The following is a 17,840-nucleotide window of genomic DNA, read 5'->3' as shown; positions in this document are numbered from 1 at the left end:
AGTTCTTCAGAAAACCAAACCTCAGACTATAAAGAATCTTGTTGTCTGTAGGTTAAACTGGTTCCATTTTCATTCATTAGTCCTAAAAACCTCATATAACTTTAATGATAAATTTTAACTTGTTGAATTACAACATGTCTTGCTCAAAAATGAAACTTGTTTATCAAGTCACAGCCATTCTCTATGACTTGTTTGCAAATTGCACTTATCTTCTGAATCACAGCCAACAGGGCCCGCTTCACCCAAACCTGGGCTTCCTCAGGGCTTTTTCATTGACTGTGCCAATTTCAAGTCGCTCCGTAATTTAATTGGTTGTTAACGGGTTAAATGACTTGCCAATTGGCCATGCCATTAAGAACCATTAAAAACAAATATTGTGTTTGTTAATAAAAGACTGATTGATTAACCTTTAATTCCTTGCTGATTTCTACACACATCCAGAGAGGGTGGGAGGAAGGGGGGAGGGAAGGTGTAAAGTACAGTGGTACCTTGGATTACGAGCATAATCCGTTCCAGGAGCATGCTCGTAATCCAAAATGCTCGTTTATCAAAGCGAGTTTCCCCATAGGAAATAATGGAAACTCGCTTTGATAGGTTCCCCCCCCCCCCCGAGGCCAGCAGCGCTGCTCCCCCCCCCCCATGAGAACCGGCATTGCTCCCACCGAAGGCACCCCCTGCGAACCGGCACCCTCCCCCCGTGATCCGCACCCCCCCCCGCCGCCATCGAGCACCCCCCCGCCGAGACCTGAGGTCCCCCCAACCCACCCGAACCCTCTTCTTACTTTGCTGTTGCCTCCGCAGCGGCACCGGCACCAGCATGTCCTGTGCGTTGTGCCGGTGCCTGAAGATCTGCTTCCTATGCTGAGCCTTGAGAGTTCACGTTAGACGTGAGAGTTCACGTTCGACGTGAACTCTCAAGCCTTGAGCATGCGCACATGCTCAAGTCTCAGCACAGGAAGCAGATCTTCAGGCACCGACACCACGCACAGGACATGCTGGTGCCGGTGCCGCTGTGGAGGCTACAGCAAAGTAAGAAGAGGGTTCGAGTGGGTTGGGGGGACCTCAGGTCGCGGCATGGGGGTGCCCAATGGCAGCGGGGGGATGCCCGATGGCGGTGGGGGGGCCCGATGGCGGCGGGGGGGTGCCGGTTCGCAGGGGGGGGAGGGTGCCGGTTCGCAGGGGGGGCGCTCGCAAATCGAAGCGCGCTCGGTTTCTGAGGCACCGATTTTGCGAATGTTTTGCTCATCTTGCAAAACACTCGCAAACCGGTGCACTCGTAAACCGAGGTACCACTGTACTTTGTTTTAATATTTGTTTGCAGATAAGTGCTGTTATTTGTTTTGTCTGTTTGTACATTTTGTTTGCATTTGTATAAGTTCTGAAAATGAATAAAGATTTACAAAAAAATCCAAAACCAAATATTGCACGATACCTAGAGCCACCTAAGTAGAGACATCCTCCGATGCCTAACTATGCCTACCTGAAAAGTAGGCGTGGTTGGGGAACGGAAAATAGGCGTGGTTGACTTAGGTGTTGCTAGTTGTTGTAGTTAGGCACAGGTAAAATTAGGACAAGAAAATATACCGACACCTACCACAAGGATGCCTAGCGATGCCTAAGTGCACCTAGGCACTGCTAGGCATGATTCTATAAAGGACGCCTAGCAGTTGATTAATAACGGCACAAGTTAGGCACCATTAGGCACCATTTATAGAATCAGTCCCCAATATGTTTTTACACAGTCTAGGTTTAGTGTGGTAACTTTTGGAGTTTATGCGTTATTGTTACCACTAACACTTGCTATTTGTGCACGCACCTTTGGGCACAGTATACAGAATTGGTGGGTGATTTAAGTGGATAACACAACTCTTATACGAAAGTATTAGTGCCTCTAAAACAGAAGGATGTATTTTGCCATAACTGAATAACTGCCCCTCCTCCAAATGGACAGATTTTATCCAGATAACAAGTGGAAGCTACATTTATCCATGTGAAAGGTAATGTGCCTTGCCTATTTGGAGCTTTTTCTGTCAGGAAAACACAACATAACATTTGTATACCGCATAAACCCTTTAGATCTATGCAGTTCAACAAAAGTAAATACTGCTACATCAGAGCAGGGGCAGGATTGCGGCAGAGAGAATGTGCCGCTGAGGACCATGGGCAGTTGCAGGGATCGCTATAACACTAGCGAGCCTGCAAGCTGCCCTATTAGCCTAAAGAAGGTAAGAGCGGAGAAGCTGGGGGAGGCAAGAGCGGGGAAGTTGGGGGAGGCCTTTCTGACCGACCATCCCCCCTCAAGCAGGAGCAGCAGCGGATGGCCAGCAAGAGGCAGCACTGCAGCTCCTGCTTTAGGAAGGCACGGGGATAGGGTCAGCCATTGAATCGGGAGGCCGATTTTTTTTTTTTAATTGAATCGATTCGAATTGATTCACCTGATTCGAATCGGTGAATCGATTCGAATCGTGAATCGGGCAGCACTAGTCCAGAGTACTCAGGACAAAAGACTGAACCAATAGTCTAAATGATTTGTTATCAAAGTATGATCTAATCAGTCTAAGTTTCCAAAGCATAAAGAATCTTTTTTTTTTTTTTTTTTACCAATGACCTGTCCAAATAGACACCTAATATTTTGATGTTAGATAGAATGGGATAAGTGATCCCATTTAAGATCACACTATTTTCTTCACAATTATGTGGAGAGGCCAAGAAGAGTTTAGACTTATCTGAATTTAACTTCAGTTTCAAATCACTCATCCAGTTATCAACTATTAGAATCACTGAAGATATGAAATGAGTAACTACAGATAATTGAGAGATTAAAGGAATTGTGAAGGTTATATTATCAGCATAACTATATAGTTCAATTTCTAGATTTGCCAATCTTGTCTCCAAAGATACTAGATACAGATTGAACAACAATGGTAAAAGAGGGGATCCCTGTGGAACACCAGAGGATTTGTCCCATGTATCTGAATGAGTGTTTTCAAAATAAACTTGGTAGGTTCGGGATATTAAGAAGTCTAGAAACAATTTCATTATCTTGCCAGAAATACTCAGGTAATATGTGAAAAACACATTTATATTTTAAGCAAGATCACTTACAGCAGCCACAGAGCTGGCATCAATGTTTGTGCCTAGATGGTTAAAGAACATGTGTACATTATGGCATTTTACAATGTATGTGCATATATGTTTGTCCTAAGTATGCTGTGCTCAAACGCTGGCCATGTGGACACCTCCTGCAAAGCACATGAGACATGAAATACTGATGCACACTTACAGAATAGCACATAGACAGAAAATGGTCATTTACGCATGTAAAGATATGCTCATATGACTTGAATACTGGCATTTATGTGAGACCTAGTGGCCAAAATCGAGGCACTTATATTTTTAGAATCATTCCTGTAAGCATCTGCTAAAAGCAATAAACTTATGTGGATAAATTTACACCTCAATAGCCGGTCTAAATCTTTCTGGATAGTGCTGGTGTGATTATCGCTTAATATGCATATTGGTGCTGAATATATGTCTTAGATTAAGCCCATTGAGAGAATGCATTCCCAGACGTACGTTTAGACAGGGAGAAAAATGATGATGGGTTGACATTACATTTTCAAATCTATGTTCATTATTTGGATTTCTTTTTTTTTAATTTAATTACAAGCCTTTACAAGTCCAGATTTAAGATGAGTTACAATCTGGTACAGCAGGTATTTCCTTGCCACTTAAAGTTTAAAATCTAAGTTTCTGATTTACCAACCCATGACAAAATAGATTGGTCACGATAATCTGTTGTAGAACAATTCACAAACGCATGATAGAATTGCAAAGTGCATTTCTAGAAAATCATTACGGGTTAATCATCTTCTAATGTAATATATATCATTCAATGCAAAAAAGTGCAAAGAAGGATGTTACACTGGTGAAACAGGCCAGATGCTTAAGACTAGGATCAACGTACAGAGATATTTTTTTTAATTGCAATACCAACCAGGATGTCACCTATGTCGGATAACACTTTGGAAAAACTGACCACTGCAGCAATGATTTTATGGTGAGAAAACTAAAATGAAATTTGTAAAACAATCCAAGAACGTAAGACCTTTGAAATTAAAATGATGAAATATTTTGATAGCTACTAGACAGGACTTAACAAAGACCTTGGCTTCCTTTCATACTACAAAGAAATGTAAAACTCTCTGTCTTCTACTTACCCACCCACTCCTCTCTATTCCTGTGAAACTATCACTGATATGCTTTCATGTTTCCTTTATATATACTGATATTTGTCAACATTTGCTTATTTCTGATCTGAAAGAGTTACCTTCGAAAGTTAATCATAAAATGCTTTGAGTTAGTCCAATAAAAAAAGGTATTATTCCTTTATGCTTTTCTTTTATTTCCATATACTTTGAAAAGTGGACTAGCACAGCCACCGTACCATTTAATTTGGGTTAATGATGAAAATAAGATAGTGGTACCAGATTTGGAATACATACAACATTCAGTAACTAATGGTGCATTCTCCATTGCAGGATGACAACTATGGAATGCTCTCCCGGGTACACTGTGAGGTTGAGTCTAGGATGATTCATCACGGCCTCCAAAAATAGACCCAACGCCTTTACCCACCCCCACCCCTCACTTCCATTATGCTTCCCTTGGTCTTCCTTAACTTCAATAGTAGTTTGGTAGGGTAAACAGAACTACAGTGAAGCTCACTGCTGCCTGTAGTGGTTGTGGCTTGAAAATGACAGCTATGACCTCTAGTGGTAGCCTCATAGTACTACTGCTAGGGTTCAGGGTCACTACAGTAATTCTCTTTAAATGGAGGCTTTGGATATATTCATTTTTTTGCTGGGGGCAGGGTAGGTGGAGTGATGAGTGAAAGGGTTTGATATTGCTTATACTTTTCTCATTCTTTTTGCTAATGAACTACAGATTTATTTTTGACCTGTGCTCATTGTCAGACATTATCCTCTTTTGGGAGTTCTGTGTGCCTGCATGAAATTCAATGCTGAATGCAATTTTCCTTCTCTCAATTAAATACATTTCAGAAATAAAAATGGTTTAAACTAGGTTTACCTCACTTGACTTATAATGTTAAGGTTTCCTGAACTGGTTTCATAGGAAATGAGTTCCTGGCTAGAAACACCAGATTGGAAGACTTTCAAATATAGATCACTATATAATTTGGCTTTGATTACTAATATCCCTTGCCATGTAAAATAAAATATCCATTGCTGAGAAACCAGACTAACCTGCTTCCTATGTAACTCATCAGGACACTGGAAGAAAAGCCCTGCACAATTCAGTGACTGAGTTGTTTCCCCTGAGGGCCAACCTAACCAGAAGGACGAAGTCACCAAGGGTGGACGCTTCCAGGGGGCAGCAGCAAAGATCTGCTGCATTCAGAGCAAAACAAGAGATCCTGCTCCACATTCATGAATGTGCTGCTAGAAGGGTGGGTAATTTTCAAGAAGCATATTTAGTAGATAAAATGATTTAAAATTACCCATATAGGGATAATTCTATAAGAGGACATGTAAATGTAAAGTACGTGCTCGTTTTGGAGCATTTTAATCACTTATGTGTGAATGTGTGAATACTAACTAGTTGAGAAGTACCTGCTTGGGCATGCATAAGGTGCCCATACATCCCGTTTGGACGGGACCGACCCTTTTTAAGATCCCCTGTCCCGTTGTCCACACGCACAACTTTGGGATGTCGAAATGTCCCATTTTCAGTGACAGCATCCCAAAGCTGTGTGTGGGGACAATGGGACAGGCGATTTCGGGAGAATGGGCTCTCTCCCTGCTTTCCCGCCCGCCGCCGCAACAACAGCTGGAAAGGCATATCCAGGCACCAGCTCAGAAGCCTTCTCCTTGATGTCAATTCTGACGGCAGAGAGGAAATTCTGGGCCAGCCAATCGCTACCTGGCTGGCCCGGAACTTCCTCTCCGATGTCAGAATTGACATCGAGGAGAAGGCTTCTGGGCCGGTGCCTGGACATGTCTTTCCTGCGGTTGTTGTGGCAGGCAGAAAGTAGCAGCGTGCGGCAGCGGTGGAGTGGGGGGGAGCAGAAGAATTGGCAGTAGGCTTCGGAGGGAGGGAGGCAGACAGACAGGAAGGCTGTTGGTTGCTGAGCTTTCTCATATTCTGCACGGCAGGGAGGGAGGTAGGGAGGCTGGCTGGCTTCGGGGGAGGGGTGTGACAAAGACTGGAAGGCAGTGAGGGAGAGGCAGGCAGGCTGGCTGGATTTGGCAAGGGAGGGAGGGAGGCTAGCTGGCTTCAGGGGAGGGGGTGGGACAAAGACTGGAAGGCAGTGAGGGGAACATAGGAGGGAAGGAGGAAGGAGAGAACGAGGCAGAGAAAGGGGGGGGGACTGTAAGCAAAAGAAAGACTAGAGAGAGAAAGACCTGGACCAAAGGGGAAAGACAGGAGGCAGATCCCGGACTATGGGAGGTGCAGACAGAGGGGTAGAGACCCTGAGGTAGAGCAGAGAGAGGCAAGATCGTAACAGAGGAGGGAGAGAGAGGGAAACCTGGAACAAACTTACAAAGGAGAATTGACATTGGATCTGGGGGCACTAAGGACATAGGAAGGAGGCATTGAGGGCACTGACATAGGAAGGGGCACTAAGGACATAGGAAGGAGGCACTGGGGGCACTATTGACATGGGAAGTGGCACTAAGGACATGGGAAGGAGGCACTGAGGGCATTAAGGTTATAGGAAGGGACCCTAAGGACATAGGAAGGAGGCACTGGGGACACTAAGGACATGGGAAGGGGCACTAAGGACATAGGGAGGAGGCACTGGGGGCACTAAGGACATGGGAAGTGGCACTAAGGACATAAGAATGAGCACTGGGGGCACTAAAGACATGGGAAGTGGCACTAAGGACATAAGAATGAGCAATGGGGGCACTAAGGACATAGGAAGGGGCACTAAGGACATAGGAAGGAGGCACTGGGGGCACTAAGGACATATGAAAGGAGGGAGGGAATTGAAAGGGACAATTGTTGGGCCTGAGTGCAGAAAGAAAGAATGAAATGAAAGAAAGGATGCACAGTCAGAAGGAAACGCAACCAGACTCATGAAATCACCAGACAGCAAAGGTACGAAAAATGATTTTATTTTCAATTTAGTGATCAACATGTGTCAGTTTTGAGAATTTATAACTGCTGTCTATATTTTGCATTATATTTGTCTATTTTTCTATAGTTACTGAGATGACATTGCATATTTTAAAGTCATCTGCCTTGACATTGAAAATTTATGCACGGGCAAAGAAGAAAATTATGCCCTTGATATTCAGCTAGTCACGGTCAAAACTTTTTTAAAATGCTGATCACCACTTGCAAAATTATCCCCTGATATTCAGTGCTGAGCCATGTCCAGGCACTAGCACTGAATATCAGGGCATAATTCTGGGCAGCCTGACCACTTGGAGCTTATGTGGGTTCGCCGATATTCAGCCGGGACGACATAAGAGTTATATGGCCCCAACTGAATATCGAGCCAGCTACATAACCTTTAGAAAAAAAAGATCTCCTGCACCCCTTCCTGGCCCCCATCCCCCAATGTCTAGGTAAGCCCCCTTGGGCCTACTTCTTACCCTGGTGGTCATGTAGGGAGTCATTGGGTGCAGAAGTGCAGTCTTCTTGCTCCTGCCCTGTGGAAGTGCCTTAAATTGCTTTGAATATCAGCCTTTACATGTCTACTTTCTTTATAATAGGGGAGGAGGAGTGGCCAAGTGGTCAAAGATGCTGCCTCAGCACCTGAGGCCATGAGTTCAGTTCCCACTTCAGCTCCTTGTGACTCTGGCCAAGTCACTTAACACTTCCCTGCCCCAGGTACAAAATAAGTACCTGTCTAAAATATGCAAACCACACAGAAAAAGCAGTCCCACTCCCTCTTTATACTAAGGCTGGGCAACCATGGTCATCAAGGGCCACAATCCAGTTGGGTTTTCAAGATTTCCACAATGAATATGCATGAAATCTATTTTAAAACATGACTGGGTTGTGATCCTCAAGTTGCACCAAAGGAGGCACCTTCTTACATTTTAATCTAGATACCATTATAAAATTACATCCACATGTTTCATATTATTTAAAAGATGTCCACATATGCATTTTCACAAGTTCATTCAGGGGGAGGGGAGGGAAGAGATGTTGGAGAGGTCATCATGATTTTTCAGTTTAATTATCAAATTCTCAAGGAGAGGGCTTGAGACCTGAAAATTAATTGAGGATGGTATAGAGCTGAAGGTTTTACCTAAGCCCTTGGGCATCTAATAGCCTTGCACGACTTTGTCTATTCCTACTATTCTAATCTGACTTCCCCCTTCTATCCACGCCGGTCTGATGTTGCCCTTACTTTCTATCATTGACAAATCTATCTTTGCTGTAGGGGACCTTCAGCTACAGCAGCCATTCTGAAGCACTGACTAGGCTCCCCTCCCTGCTTTCCTTCTGCTGCGGTCCATCTCCAATGATGGAACTTCCGGTTTCTGCCTGGGAGGACCATGGCAAAGGAAAGCAGGGAGGGGAGCCATAGGCAGGTAAGATAAGGGCAACATCAGACCGGTGCGGATAGGAGGAGAAGACATACCAGTTCACAGGGGGGGCTCCCCAGAGCTTTGGGACCCAGGGCAGCTGCCCTGTTTGCCCTCCCCTAATTCCAGCCTTGGTTGTAAAAGTAATATACTGTACCTTTATTACCAGTGATATATTACTGCCCAGCTCTGCTTAAGAACGGGAGAGCAGACTGGATTTTCAGTCTGCCCCTGTCTGCTTCTTTTCTGCTGTTGCAAAATAGCACAGACTGTGGAGTGAGATATACACTTTATTTATCACAAGCTCATTCAGCAACAAAAACTGATGCCAACCAAAAAAGAACTATTCTGTCTTTTTAGAAACAAGCTTAAAGCTTGGCAGTTCACCCAATCATTTGGCCTAGAGTGAATGAAGGATCTTTGTATTACCTGGTCTGCCAGATAGTATGATTATGTTAATATTTTTGAATTCTTATGCACTGTGGCATCTTTGCATATCTACAATATGTTTTAGAACTGTACTATAGGAGTAAACTTTTCCTATACTCCATTTTGCTGCTGCTTGAGACCTTAAGTAGATAATTTTAAAAAAGCCAAATATTAAAGTAAGCTCAAAGGCTCATTTAACAAAAAGCAACACGACAAGCTGCTGTGTAATGAACAATCAGTTACTTGTGCCATAATTATCAACTCTGGCTCTGGAAGAAGACTTTCAACATTGGAATATTAAGAACACATTTAATTTGGATAAACAGAAGGGAACCTATGTAGAAAGAGAATGGAATATAAACTACTACTACTAAACAAAAAAATTAGGGGTCCTTTTATTAAGGTGCGCTAACTGATTTAGCGCGCTATAAAGATTAGCACACGCTAAATGCTAAGTCTATTATATTTCTTTGGGCATCTTAGCATTTAGCATGTGCTAAATCAGTTAGCGCACCTTAATAAAAGGACCCCCTTAGTGGTGCTTAGATGGTAACTCCAGTAATTGTGAAATAAGGCCAGTGCCAGGCAGATTTCTACAGTCTGTGCCCCAATTATGGCTAGTCAGGTCTGGATTGGATGGAGTGGGCTTTGATGGCAACTCCAGTAGTTGGGGAATAAGGCCAGTGCCAGAAACACTTCTGCAATCTGTTCCCCAAAAATGGCAAGAACAGATCAAGATCAATAATATATATGTTACATTGCATCATATGCTATGAGTTTATCTTATTGGACATACTGGATGGACCAAGCAGGTCTTTACTTGCCATTTTCTACTATATTATTATGCTACTACGTTAATTTAAAGGAAATGTGAAGATCCCTCATTTGGCTCTTTTTTGTGTATGTCCACTGTTCAGCCCAACAAACATAAACATGTGAAATCCAGATCTCATCTGACTTGTGGGTGTTATGTAATTCAAATACTGTATTTATTTTTAAGGACACAGTCACCGAGGTGTAAAATCTATATATATACCACGTATAGACAAGGAATCCAAGAGGAAAAAGAACAAGGCACCGACTTGGCTCACTGTAGCATTGAGGGAAGCGATCAGAGACAAGAAGACTTCGTTTAAGAAATGGAAAAGGTCAAAAATGGATGAAAACTGGAAAAAGCACAAACAGCATCAAAGTAGGTGCCATAAGGTGGTAAGAGGGGCCAAAAGAGACTACGAGGAAAAAATAGCCTTGGAGGCAAAAAGCTTCAAGCCGTTCTTTCGATATATTAAGGGGAAACGACCTGTGAAGGTCCATGGATGACCATGGAATAAAGGGAGTGCTAAAGGAGGACAAAGCCATCACCAACAAACTAAACACATTTTTTGCATCTGTATTTACCGAAGAGGATAGGTACACAACAAACCGGGAAATGAAGACGGGAAACTGACAGGGTTGATGGTCAGTCTAGAAGAGGAATGCAGGCAGATTGAAAGGCTTAAAAACGATAAATCCCCGGGACTGAATGGCATTCATCCAGGGTAATCAAGGAACTGAAAGGGGCTACAGCTGAACTGCTTCAACTAATAGCCAATCTGTCAATCAAATCGGGAAGGATTCCGGAAGACTGGAAGGTGGCGAATGTTACGTCGATCTTCAAGAAAGGTTCGAGGGGTGATCCAGGAAATTACAGACCGGTGAGTCTGACCTCAGTACTGGGAAAGATAGTAGAGACACTGATAAAGGACCGCATCATTGAGCACCTTGACGGACACAATCTGATGAGGCCAGCCAGCATGGCTTCAACAAAGAAAGATCTTGCTTGGCAAACTTGCTGCACTTCTTTGAGGGAGTAAACAGGCATATAGACAAAGGCGACCTGGTCAACATTGTATATCTGGATTTTCAGAAGGTATTCGACAAGGTTCCGCGTGAAAGACTACTTTGAAAATTTGCGAGCTATGGAATCGAGGGTGAAATACTTATGTGGATTAAAAACTGGCTGGCGGATAGGAAACAGAGAGTGTGGGTAAATGGACAATACTCAGACTGGAAAAGCGTCACCAGTGGAGTGCCACAGGGTTCGGTGCTTGGACCCTGTGGCACTCCAACATATTTATAAACGATCTGGAAATTGGTACAACGAGTGAGGTGATTAAATTTGCAGACGATACTAAGTTATTCAGAGTAGTGAAGACACAAAAGGATTGTGAAGATCTGTAACGTGCAATAAACACGCTCGAGAAATGGGCCGCACATGGCAAATGAGGTTCAACGTGTAAGGTGATGCAAGTCGGTAACAAAAATCTTATACATGAATACAGGATGTCCTGGGCAGTACTTAGAGAGACCCCCAGGAAAGAGACTTGGGAGTGCTAATCAACAAGTCGATGAAGCCGTCTGCGCAAGGGCGAAAAGGGCGAAGAGAATGCTAGGAATGATTAAGAAGGGGATAACGAACAGACGGAGAAGGTTATCATGCCGCTGTACCAGGCCATGGTATGCCCTCACCTGGCATACTGCATCGAGCACTGGTCGAAGGACACGGTACTACTCGATAGGGTCCAGAGAAGAGTGACTAAAATGGTTAAGGGGCTGGAGAAGTGCCATACAGCAGGAGATTAGAGAAACTGGGCCTCTTCTCCCTTGAAAAGAAGAGACTGAGAGGGGACATGATCGAAACATTCAAGATACTGAAGGGAATAGACTTAGTAGATAAAGACAGGTTGTTCACCCTCTCCAAGGTAGGGAGAACGAGAGGGTACTCTCTAAAGTGAAAAGGGGATAGATTCCGTACAAACGTAAGGAAGTTCTTCTTCACCCAGAGAGTGGTGGAAAACTGGAACGCTCTTCCGGAGGCTGTTATAGGGGAAAACACCGTCCAGGGATTCAAGACAAAGTTAGACAAGTTCCTGCTGAACTGGATCGTAAGCAGGTAGGGCTCGTCTCAGTTAGGACACTGGTCTTTGACCTAGGGGCCGCTGCGGGAGTGGATTGCTGGGCACAATGGACCACTGGTCTGACCCAGAAGTGGCAATTCTTATCTTCTTATGTTCTTATTTATTATCATTGCTTGATATACAACCAATTGACTACAGTGCAGCTAAGCACTTTACAATATGCAGCCAAAATTAAAACACATAGAGGGGAATAATCCAAACACACGTCTAAGTCCAATTTGATCATATGGCGCTCAGGGCAGGATTAATTTGTCGAGGGCCCCTAGACACACAAGTCCACTGGGCCCCTTTCCATTCAGAATTTGTTCTCCCCTCTCAACTGACATCCGTCTGCCCTCTTCTCTCTCTCCCTTCTCCCCATCATCTGCCCCCTTCTCTCTCTCTCTCCCTTCTCCCCACTTCCATCATCTGTCCCCTTCTATCTCTCTCCCTCCACCCCAGGCAATTCCATCGCATTCCTTCCCCTCACCTCCTCACCGCTGCTGCTTTCCCAAATGCTCCTGACGCTGACGGCACAAGTTCTCCCCACTTCCATCATCTGCCCCTTTCTCTTTCTCTCTTCTCCTCACTTCCATCATCTTCCCCCTTCTCTCTCTCTCCCTTCTCCCATCATCTGCCCCTTCTCCAGTCCCCACTTCTATCAACTGCCCGACTGCCACCTTCTCTCTCTCTCTCTCCACCCTAGGCCCATCTCCCTTCCTTCCCCTCACCTTCATGGGTCACCACCATAGCACTCACTTACCTTTCTGATTTTTTTATTTTTTCAAACGGCGATGGGCCCGGGGCCCCGGCATTGATGGCATCACGTCGGCAAGTAAGATCAGCAACAGCACCTGATTTCTTGCAATCGATGCTGCTGCTTGGCCAAAGATTCCCTCTGACGCAAACCGCCCAGGCTGAAACAGGAAGCTGCATCAGAGGGGAAACTTTGGGCTGAGCACCACTTACAAAATAATGGTTGCCCCCAATGCCAGGGTGGAGGGCCCTCCGTGTTGCCGATTTTACTTTTCCAAAGTTGCCGTCGATGTTGGGGGGGCATCGCCGTTTGAAAAAGAAAATTGCTGAGTCATCAGTTGTTTGTCCTCCTTCAGCGTGCCCCCCTGACAAGTTCGGGTTTACCCGTTAATTCGGCCCTGACGGCGCTAGATGCCCATAGTGAGCAGTGAAAAAATGCCCATTCTTGAAGAATACATCTAGAATTTTTTTTTTTTTGGTTATTGTTCATCCAGACCGCCAGGACATCTATTTTCGACCAAAATTTTGTCCAAGTACCAAATGTCCATTTAGGCATGGGAGGGGCCAATGTTGTAATGGACTGGCCACCCAGACATGGCAACAGAGCAGTGGAGCACTTTACAGGGCACTGATGTGAACTTCACAAAAAGGGTGCCAGATAAACTTCTAACCAGAACTCCCTTATAGATTATGGTGAGCCCCCCAAAACCCACTATACCCACCTGTTTACAAACCCAATAGCCCTTATAGTTGCAGGTGACACATATATGGCAGTAGAGTAGGGTTTTGGGGAGGGGGGTTGTTGGGCACATATGTGCCACCATAAATGTAGTGGTTAGAGTGGCTTATGGGCCTGGGTCCTCCTCTCTACGGTTCACTAGCTCAATCCCCAGTCTGTTTAAGACACCTGTGCACACTAGTTTTTGCAACTAACCAATGGTATATGCAAAACCTTCTGCAATCCTAATATACTATTGTTAAACATAGCATATCAGCATCAAACAGTCAACCAACAGTTGACTTCGATTTGCAGAACAATTGGAGCTGCAAATTCCATCTGTGTGGCAGCCGAAACTGACAGTGTCTAGGGACAGTATATTCCATTGTATAGGGCCTAGGAAATGGAATAATCTTCCTATGTATATTAAACGGCAGTAGAATATACAAAACTTCAAAAACCTGTTCAAGCAGCACCTTTTCTGCCAGACGAAATATAAGGTCTGAGACTATGGTGAAGATGATAATAAGGTGCTGGTCGGCTCTGTATGTTATGTGTATTTTATGGTTGTATTTCTTGGTTTATATGATGGAAGTGCTTAATGTTGACGTATGTATTTTTTGATGTTATGTTATAGTTTTGTATCTAAGTTTGTAACCCGCCCTGGGTTATAAATGAATAAACAAACAAACAGTACATTAAAAAACAGCCTCAGACTTACATGAAAGTGATAAAAGGAAACACAGTCCATACACTGTCATAAGCACAATCATAGGTATTAAAAAACCTCCATCCTTATTAATAATTACTACTAATAACTGTCACAAGCCTGAGGCTTTTTTTTCCATCTTCTGTTGTGGGTTTTTTTTATGTAATGTTGGTTGGCTGCTTGACATTGGTAGACTACATTTAACAATGGTATATTAGCATTGCAGATTGGTTCTTTTTGTTTTTGTAACATGCAAAATAGAGAATGACACGGTGACAAAATTCATCACCGTTCCCATTCCCGCGGATAACCGCGGGAAACCATCTTCATTTCATTCTTTAAGGAGAGAGGGAAGAATCAGAGTATAATTGGGCACAACCACTGACCTGCAAGCTTTGCTTTGAAGAATGCTGGTGTAGAAGGACTGAGGTTGAGTCAGACACTACAGAATGACAGTCTCTGGTATCCAGAGCAGATATTGTGATGTCATAATGCCTCATTCCACCAGTGCCTAAGAACCAATCACATCAGTGATGTCACAATGGCTTCATTATCCTTGGCTCACATAAGAATCAGAGTATGAATGGCCACAACCACTGACCCGCAAGCTTTGCTTTGAAGAATGCTGGTGTAGAAGGACTGAGGTTGAAATAGACACTAGAAAATGACATGGGATTATTTCCCGCGGTTATCCGCGGGGACGGGGACGGTGATGAATTTTGTCACCGTGTCATTCTCTAATGCAAAACCTTACCATACTTGACTAACCCCCCCTTTTATGAAGTTGCGTTAGGCTTTTTTTATTGCCAGCCACGGCAGCAAAATCTCCGACTTTCATTAGGCTCCTTTTGCTAAGCTGCGGTAGTGTTTTTAGCATGCGCGGCAGATTAGCGCATGCTGCCCCCTGCGCTATGCGGAAAAACTAATGCCAGCTCAATGGAGGTGTTAGCGTCTATTGCACACGGCATTGCAGCGCATGCTAAGCGTGCGCTAAAACTGCTAGCGCAGCATAGTAAAAGAAGCCCATAGACTTCCTATGAGCATCGGAGCTAATATTGTTGCGGTCAGCAATAAAAAAAGCCTAACGTGGCTTCATAAAAGGGGGCCTAAATGAGTCCCATAGTTTGTATTAAAATTTTAATTTAAGGATGGCAAAAACAAATCTCTCATTTCAAATATAACGTATTCTCAGAACAAGTGTTGCTAATAATTAAAGAATATTCCAATGTGGCCATTTTTTGAATAGGTGGTATATAAATATGACATAAGAAAATAACAAACAGGAAAACAAGAAGCATTTTTAGTTGTCAGTTTCTCTCAGTTTTATTTTGAGGATTTGGGGAATTAAAAGACAAGCCTCCAAAGTGCAGTTCTCTGAATCCTGATCTCAAAGTCACAAAATATCAGAGCAGATCCAGAAGGTTCTGACCTTTCTGAAGAAACTCAACAGTGAGGCAAGTCTTTGAGTGATCACAGTGTTTGAGCTTATCTTTAGTATCTCCATTATCATTTCTCCATCCCCCTTGCCCCTGAAGTCTGTGGCAATATAAATAGACATCCCAGAACATGGGGTACTCAGTTTTTCCCCTGAGACCAATGCGGCATCATCACTTGGACACTAGGTGGGGCTAGAAAATAGCAAGGAAGGTCAGACTGCTATGGAGCTCATCACTAAGGTCTTACCAGCAGATACAGCAGTAAGCTATGCTGGAAAACAAAAAAAAGTGGCTTGGGAGTAAGGTAACACAGGTGGAGATGAGGCAGCTGTAACACATGCTCTGCCTAGAAGCATTATCTTTTATATATATTAGGGAATTTTATGATAATTAACAGGCAATCAAATGAATAAAAAGCTTGTTCAAAAATTAGAATAATACAAAAGTAAATTATATTCAAATTATCCCTCGAGGTCCCCAACCAGAGATTTTTCAGCTCAGCCATATGCAGCACTTATTCAGTCTTATTTTTTTTAAATTGCTGTTTTAAAGTTTGCATGTTGGAAATTAGAAGAATGCTTTTAAATAAGATTTCAATAGCCAGCTCTGATGTACCTTTTTAATCATTTTTTTTCCAACCAGCATAACTCATCTGCTCAATCAAAGCCAGGCTCTTGTGTAGGGTTACCAGAGGTCTGAGTTTCCCAGACATGTCGTCTTTCATAGGCAGAAAACAGTAGCAGAAAGAAAGCTTCTGGGTCACCAAAGGCAGTGTGTTTACTTCAGTCACGCTGCCGATGGCCCAAAGACTTACAGCAGTGCCAGGTGAGCAAGCACCGGATTACGTGTGTGTGTAGGGGGGATATCTTGGGGAGGGTAAGAGAAATGGTGGGCCATGGGGATGGGGAGAAAAGGGAAGAAAAGATGCCAGTTCTCCAAGGAAGGAGTGGGAATGGAAAGGGCAGATAAAGATGCCGCACCATGGGAGGGTGGAAGGGAAGGAGAGATATTTCAGACCATTAGATGGGGATTGGGGGGGGAAAGAGAGAGATGTCAGATCAGGGAAAGGAAGGAGAAGGGAGGGATTCCAGACTAAGGCAAGGGGAGGGGAATGGAAAGAGGGGAGAGAGATGCCAGACTGTGCGAAGGAGAGGATAAAGGTCCCAGATCATAGGAGGGGGAAAGGGGGAAGACAGATATCAGATTATTGGAGAGGGATAGAGAGGGAGGAGATGGTACACAGGGATAGAGGGAAAGGTGAGAGAGGGAAGACATAGTACACAGGGATGGGAGGGGTGAGGAAGGGAAGAGAGATGGAAGAAATGCTGTTTATGGATAGATGATAATAGACGAAAAGAAAGAGGGAGGAGATGGCACACATGGATGTGGGGAAGAGTACAGAGGGAGGAAATAGTGTGCATGGATAGATGGGAAGGGAAAACATGGAAAAGTAGATAGATCTGAGGAGGAAGCAGAAAAATTGAAGAAAGTTGAATATTAAAATCTAATGCCAAAGATGAATGTAGGTTAGAAATTGAAGAAAAACAAACAAACAGCAAATGGATAAGAAGGCCCTGGAAACAGAGTTAAGAGCATAGACAGAAGGAAGTGTAACCAGAGACTGGAAAAAGAGGAGTAGAAAAATAAAATCACTAAACAACAAAAGTAGGAAAAGTGATTTTATTATCAATTTAGTGATTGAAATGTGTCCGCTTTCAGAATTTACATCTGCTGTCTATTCAGGAAGAAATGCATTTGTTTCTATTTCTCTGGTGTTGTACTTTATACAGAGTCTGGCATCTTAGCGTTTAGTTTGTGTTTATTTTAGTTTGTGGGCCTGTATTTGAAAAGGGTTTCTTTTTCTGTTTTCTGCTTGTGTGAGCGAAGCCAGGTGTTCTGGTAGGAATGAATGTCAAGAAGCAATTTTTTTTTCCAATAATGGAGTTTTTTATTAGGCAAAATAGTAAAAGCAAATGTTTGTACTTTGAAGTTTGTGATCATAAAAGTATCAGAGCCCCTCGTTAATCATTTACAAAGAGCTGGCTTTTATAATGTTCTTATGAGTCACATCTGCTTAATTAACATAATCATGTTTCTAGTCTTACAGGCTAAGGGGCTCATAATCGAAAGAGGAAATACGTCCAAAAACCGGCCTAAGTCGGCACTTGGACGAATATTTCTCAAATACGTCCAAGTGCCGATACTAAAAAGGGATTTTGGACGTATTTCTAAATGACCTAGGCCTTCATAGTGCCGCTGAACGACCAAAGCTAAACTGGGCATTTCGGG

The 17,840-nt window shown here is 43.5% G+C and overlaps 1 protein-coding gene across 1 annotated transcript in view; it reads right to left on the bottom strand.

The window, feature by feature from the left end:
- BMPER (BMP binding endothelial regulator) overlaps nt 1-17,840 on the bottom strand; it is a 437,990-nt gene that overhangs the window by 306,421 nt on the left and 113,729 nt on the right. The window lies entirely within an intron of this gene.

Source organism: Geotrypetes seraphini, chromosome 2 (assembly GCF_902459505.1).
Source record: "Geotrypetes seraphini chromosome 2, aGeoSer1.1, whole genome shotgun sequence".
Lineage (NCBI taxonomy): Eukaryota > Metazoa > Chordata > Amphibia > Gymnophiona > Dermophiidae > Geotrypetes > Geotrypetes seraphini.
The sequence above is the reverse complement of the archived record's forward strand: the minus strand, read 5'-3'. Positions and strand labels throughout refer to the sequence as shown.